A 7,180-nucleotide genomic window follows, 5' to 3' on the forward strand; every position below is an offset into this window, starting at 1 on the left:
TGATTCATGTGGCTAGTAGTTTTCTCGTCGATTCACGATTGATGGTACAAATTTCAGTACAAAGCTCGACGGCTTTTTGATGAATGGATTTCTGAGTTGTTAAATATTACGCGGTTAAAACGGGTTTTAAACCAGGCTTCGTTCTGTACATGAGGGCTGGGCTTGTGCTTCGACGTGGACATTTTCTATTAACAAAGAGACAAAGCATAAACCGGTGGCTTCCTGATACGCTCCCACAGGGGGTGTATCGGGGTTTTGACCGGTTTTGGGGGTGGAGGAGCCCTAAACCGGCCCCTGAACTGATTTTGAAAAAAATAAAAAATAAAAAAAACTTGCCCATAATTAGGTCTAATTATGTTGGAGAAGGGTTTTGTATGGAAAAGATTGATATCAGAATTAGTAGGGGTATTTTCAAAATAAAAAAAATTGACTCATGCTACTTCACATTTGCTATTCATTTTAAGTGGTCACACGACCATTCTTTAGATGGAAATACAAATGGTTCTTGATGGAAGGTTGAGGTGTTTTTAGTAATACACAAATTAAGAGGGTAGTTTTTGTTAGAAATGACCCTTGAATTACGAACGAAACTATATATGATTTTGTTTGAGATTCATTACTTATCTATAATATATATTTAAGTTGTTTGATTTAGAAAATTAAATCAGGTTTAATTTGTAATGATGTGGTATTCATTGAGAATTTTCATAGTCTTTTATTTGAAATAGAAAGATTAATATGAGCACCATATCTTTTGAAGTGTGTTTATTTTCGTACTTAGTCATGTGTCTAAAGTTGGTATTCTTTAATTGCTAAATTAATTTCTGTTTGAAATAATTTTAATATTTTAAATTAGGAATCAAGGTTGCCAACTAAAAAAGAGGTCATACTATTTGAATTTAACGCAAGACCATGGATATAGTCTAGCCATGTCTGGGCAATGTAGTCCATATAAACTCCACCACTCCTAAGACCTTGGATAACTAAGACCATATGGATAATGGCCTGTTTTATTGTCATAAAGTTTAATAGTTAATCCAAAGTTTCAGGTGAAACAAATATAAGAAAGCCTTTGATTTTAGGAATGATTATGAAATTTTGCCCCCAAATAGTTAATCCAAACACCACTATGTTTGGTCAGCGGCTTGATTACCTTTCTTCCCTTTGTTCGTATTTCTACCAAAAAAGGCAGGTACATAGCTTCAAAGGGGTTTACCACTCTTACAGGAAGGCAATCCATAACCATCTTTGAATGGCCTTAAATTCACATTTTTTTACCTGCTAGCCACTACGGATCTCCATAAACTTTTCCCTCATCCACTACCCCCATGAATTGTGATTGTGACATATTCCCAATGCAATGCATAAGATTTTCTATATATTTGGTTCGGTGTTTATAGATCGGCCGTTTGTTTGTACTTTTTTATTTTAAATGTTTTTTGTTTTTGTTATTTGGTTGGACATCATTTTAAATATTTTTTTATTTCCTACTTCAGATTAATATCCATTCAAGTGTGTCACATCAGCATTTATCTTCAAAAAATATTTGGGCATTGGGGAGTAAGAATTTGACATTTCCCCAAATGCCCCATGCACAAAAATCAAAGTATTTTAATTTTCTACCATTTATTTTTATAAAGGGTGAAACCAAATAGTTGTTACATATTATTTCATATGCAATAAACACCAGCACCTATGTGGTGCTGATGTGATAATGTTTTTTCAATAAACACCCACAGAATCAAACATATGTTGTTGTGGGTACAAGATTTGAGCTTTTAATAGTGATCAAATCAGATAATTTATTAACTTTTACTAATTTATTAATTTTTAAAGAAAACAAGTCAAATCAAATCAGATCCAAATATATGATAGGATTCGAATTCAAATCGAGTCCTATCTGATCCGGTTGGATCTTCGGATTAGATTGGAATTGACATGGACCGGGTTCGAATATACCCTAATTCGAATATGATCTGACCCATTTGCATCCCTAGGCTAAAGTGGTTCTAATTCTAAATTTGTTTTTAAAACATTGGTCTATTCGACTTTAAAAGACAAAGTGGTAAGCTTTTTAGTTCAGTTCAACATCTTCATCTGTTATCAAATGGATACTGCTCAGGTGTGTATCGTGTGTAGCTTTCTATTCCCTGCTATGTCGGATATTGCTCGTCCATCTTAAAATTTTCATGAGATCATCTTGAGAATGAGCAGAATCAGAAGAATCACTCATCTGGAGTGATGCCAAATAGGGCCTATGTTATATTATACATTTCAACTGAGAGCCCACATGGATCCCACTTCATGACAACTGGGAGCCCACGTGGACCCACACATGAATTGCCATGTGGACTCAATTAAAATAATAATAATAATAAAAATGATCATCATAATAATAATAAAAATGATAATAATAATAAATAAATAAATAAATAATAATTATAAATAATAATAATTATTTTGCAATTTACTAAAACCCTAAGAGTCGTCTCTCGCGACCGAGAATCTCCAGAAGATGTCGGAAACAATGGACAAGTTCGAGAAATAATTTGTCGCCGAAAAATCCTATTAATAAAATATTAAAATACAAAAAATGGGGCGGTGGACATTCTAGTGACAGAGTGGGTCTTCCATGGAGGCTGCCTTTCCGACTTCCAACCTCCTCTCCCTCTCTGTTGATTGTCGTTTGCCACCAGAGCCACTTATGTCTTTTGATCCGTCCAAGACAGAAAAGAAACTAGAGAATCTTTGAAGAGAGTTTCGTGATCGAGTAGGAGTCTCGAAGCTTTGCAATTATGGCAACTCTTTACATAGTGGTGGTACAAGGGACAATCGTTCTAGCTAAGTTCAGTGCTGTTGCATGAAGGATCATGGAGAAATTGCCATTTGAAGCTGATACAAGACTCTGTTTCTCGCAAGATCGGTATATATTTCACATACTGAGATCGGATGGTCTCACCTTTCTATGCATGGCGAATGACACCTTCAGACGGTGAATAGGGTTCACTGCCAATCGTCGCTGATGGACCTGCAACTGGTGCACAGCTACCTACCTAGGTTTGAGGTTCGAATGAATGGGGAAGGAGGAGGTATAACCCTCATGGGGGTATTTTAGGCATTATAAAAAAATATCAGGGGCTCGTTCATCCCATTTTTTTGGAGAATTACTTCTTCAAGCACTTAAAAAAGCCAACTTGAAGTCACTTTTTTAAAAAAAATACTTCTTTAATAAAAAGTACTTATTCCTCACTTTTTTACCAAACACACATAAGTACTTAAAAACCACTTAATGTGTGGTCCCATGTCTTAAAAGAAGTACTTCTTTTAAGTGTTCTCAAACACTACCTTACTCTAATTCACTAAAAGACAAAGCGGTAAGCTTTTTAGTTCAGTTTAGCATCTTCATCTGTTATCAAATGAATGCTGCTTAGGTGTGTATTGTGTGTAGCCCTCTATTCCCTATTCTATCGGATGTTGCTCATCTGTCTAAGAAATTTCATGAGGTTCATTTTTCTTCAATTAAGAGCAAGGTTCAAAGTATCGGAAACACCAAGTGTATCGGAAAGGCAGTTTTAAGAGATGTGTTAGGATATGCCTTGGATATGCATGTATATCGGAGAAAAACTAAGATACACATAGATACAATTGGAAACACTAAATACTTTAGTAAATCATAAAAAAATACACCAACAACACTAAATATAAGACCTCAATGAGGTGTACATACGTTAAATTAATATAATTTAATGGTTTTATGCAGAAATATATTATAGCTAATTATAATTTCATTAAAAATCTTATGCTTAATTATAATCCTTAAGTTTTAATGTTTCATGGGATGGGAAAAATCCACCTCTCACATCCAACCATAAAATATGCATTGGCACAACTTCTATGTGAAAATATAATTAATAATTGTTTATTATTTAAGCAATTATTATTTATTACTCATTTCCAAAAAATTATAAAACATAAATAAACATTATATAATATATTCAAAAAATAGTTATTAAAGAAGAAATTTCAATTGCTTTGTAGATGTGATAGATCATCCATAGAATTATAATATATTCAATCATTGTGATCAAATGATAAAATATAACTAATTATTTTTTAAATCTAAAAATCTAAAAAATAAAAATAATAATTATTAAAGAAGAAACTTCAATTGCTCTATGTATATGATAGATAAATCCATAGATCTAAAACATATTTAGTCTTTATATGCAGAGAAAAAAATTACATTTTCAATTTTTTTGTTAATATATATTTTCCCCAAATATCTTCATGAAATTTCCATAAATCTATTGAAAGCACACAAAAAATTGTGATTTTGAATGTAAGAAATGTAGATCAACACATAAATTTAAACATTCAAGAAAAAAATAAATCACAAGATATTATAAAAATTTAAAAAATATATCTATTTTTGCCATATTTTTTCAAAATTTGAAAAATCTAAAAAAAAATGATCGACACTTGTTTCTTGCAAACTTTTGCAAATCTAACACTCTAGAAATGAAGTTTGGAGTTTTAGAGTCATTTGGGGGGGGGGGGGTGAAAGAAGGTTTATTTCGGGGAAAATAAGCTTGCTTTCCCCCCTTTTTTTAAGGTTTTTGGTCGTATCTTTTTCGTTGATACTCTATCGATACGCCCCTATACACCCCCGATACGCATGAAAAAAGATGAAACGTCTAATTTTCATGCATATCCCATATCGATTTTTCAAAAATATGATGTACCGTATCGAAATTTTAAACCTTGATTAGGAGAGAAGCCAACAAAGTGGTCCACCAGATAGCAACCCTTGCCACTAATTGAGGGGTAGCCCACTTGGTGTGTTGGATCAATTGTTGTAACTATGGTGTAGTTTCAAATCCCGTTATTATCTCTTTTAGAAAAGAGCTAGTAAATACCAAAAAAAAAAAAAAGATAGCCACCCTTGCCCTTGCCCCCTTTCACAGCGGTAGTAGACCTGTTCATGGGCCGGGTCGGGCCAAGCTTTCACTCTGTATTAGCAAATTTTTCTAAGGCCCGAGCCCGAGCCCGGCCCTACAACTTGGGCCCGAGCTTGGCCCTCATAAAAAGCCCGAAGCCTGGGCCTAAGCTCGAGCCCGAAATTTAGCCCATGCATTATTATTACTGAAATGGCTGAATAGAGATAGAGAGAGAGAGTGAAATTATAAAGAAAAAAATAAAAAATTTATATATATTAAATTATAAATATAAATATTAACAAATATTATATTATTTATATATTTTATATAATATATAAAATACATATTATGTATTTTATAAAATATATACTATTGAGTTGGGCCGGGTTTTTTTGACAAATACCGAGCCCGGCCCAAAACACAGTCGGGCTTACTGTATTAGGCCCGAGGTCAGTCCCGCGGGCCTAATTATATGACCAAGCCCGACATGGGTGCGGGCCGGGCCATCGGGCTACCCGACCCATGAATAGGTCTAAGCGGGAGCTTCTTTTGTTTTATTTTTGTTTCCCATTTTGTGATTTTTTTGTGCAATTGTATCCGATCTTTGTTCAGTTGGTTTATCAATATAAAATTCTTGAAAAAAACACTCTCCATTGTTGGTTGAGATATTTGCTTAACTCTGGTTGTTTTGAGTAATGTTTTAAAAGCCAACCTGTAGGCCAAACCGTTTTGCCTTCTGGTTGTGTGTGTATAAATATATATTTTATTAATAAATAATATATAATTATGTTTTAGATAAGTTATATGTATTTTTATATTTAATTTATATTTTTTAATTTTTTAATTTATAAAAATATTAAAAACCACAATTTGAGGCCAAAAAAAGGAATTTTTTCGATAGATCTCAAAAAGTTACCCGAAAAAAAAAAAGATCATTCCAATCAGATATCAAAATGTATTGAATGTGCAACCGCGAGCCAATGACCAGGTCGAATGGGTCAATTAAGCAACCCATAAATTAAGCAACCCATTTTTTTGAAGATGAGAGTTTTCCTTTAAGCAACCCATAAATTAAGAATACCAGTTATTGAAAAAACAAAGAAAAAGGGTTCAGGGTCACTCGTGCCATGCCTCAAGAAGAATCACATTGGAAATGCTCGACCATGCAAGTTAACTCATCAAAGCAAGGACACCAAGGAGACAAACTCTAATGTTACACGCCCCGTGGACCGTGTGTTGATGACAAAATGTTTTGGATATTCCTCAACAATGAAGCAGTCCAAACCATGGCCTTCCCTTGGATTCATTGAGAGGCTAGTCCTTTGATGCCAGATATTTCCATATTGCTCTACTAGCTCAAAATGAAGCTTTGCCATGGACATCCATTCTCCTAGTCTACAAAGATCAAAGAGCACAGTAGCTCTTGACTTGATTTCTGACTATTTTCTCTAGTTGTCTAGATGACCCTATCTTTCCTCTCGATCCACCATATCTAAACATCTCATGCTCTTCTCTCCGTAATTTCTTGCTAGCACTTGCAGTAACAATGTTGTTCTTGTCTTCATCGTCATCGTCCAAATAATCACTCGACGCCCTACCCCACCCCTTCTTGGAAGAGTGATGCGGCGGTGGAGGTTGCGAAACCCATGCAGAGGGCAGATGTGTAGCGGACGACGGAAGGGGTGGAGGAGCGTGAGGGATGTGGCAGGCAGAGAACCTCCAAGGATGTTGCAAACATTAAGGAGGAGGTAGAATTTCTTGTCGCCAATTTGGAGAAGGTCTTGGGAGTGAAGCTTGACGGGAGGGTTACTCGGGAGGTGGCGGATGCCTTCGACGAAGCATCCATTCTTCCCAACGACTTTGAGGGCGCAGCGGCGTCGCTGGAAATCGTAGAAGATGCGAGAGATGTTCATGTTGCTGCCGAGGCTGGCGAGGTCGACGTCGACAGTTGATTTCTTGTTGTTCCGACCAAGGATTATGGAATAGATCTGCATGTAGTATTCGAAGTCTTCGCGTTGGAGCTTGGTGAGGCTGGCCTCAACATCAGTCAAAAAATAGAGAAGGGAGAAGGTTGAAAGAAAGAGGGACACCGCCACATGAGGAACTTGCATTGCACGTGCTTTTGCCTCTCGGCGCTATTGCCTATAGTCTACATACTTCAAATCTTTAATTTGTGGGAATGACTTATTCATGTCATGCGAGAATGATAACTGGGCTCGAGAATCTTTATAAGGGTAGGATGG

The 7,180-nt window shown here is 35.5% G+C and overlaps 1 pseudogene; it reads right to left on the reverse strand.

Moving 5' to 3' along the window:
* Window positions 1–6,115: 6,115 nt before the first annotated feature.
* On the reverse strand, window positions 6,116–7,048 carry LOC148868857 (FHA domain-containing protein FHA2 pseudogene; annotated as a pseudogene).
* Window positions 7,049–7,180: the final 132 nt, after the last annotated feature.

Source organism: Nelumbo lutea, chromosome 2 (genome assembly GCF_056320005.1).
Source record: "Nelumbo lutea isolate HS-2025 chromosome 2, American lotus-T2T, whole genome shotgun sequence".
NCBI lineage: Eukaryota > Viridiplantae > Streptophyta > Magnoliopsida > Proteales > Nelumbonaceae > Nelumbo > Nelumbo lutea.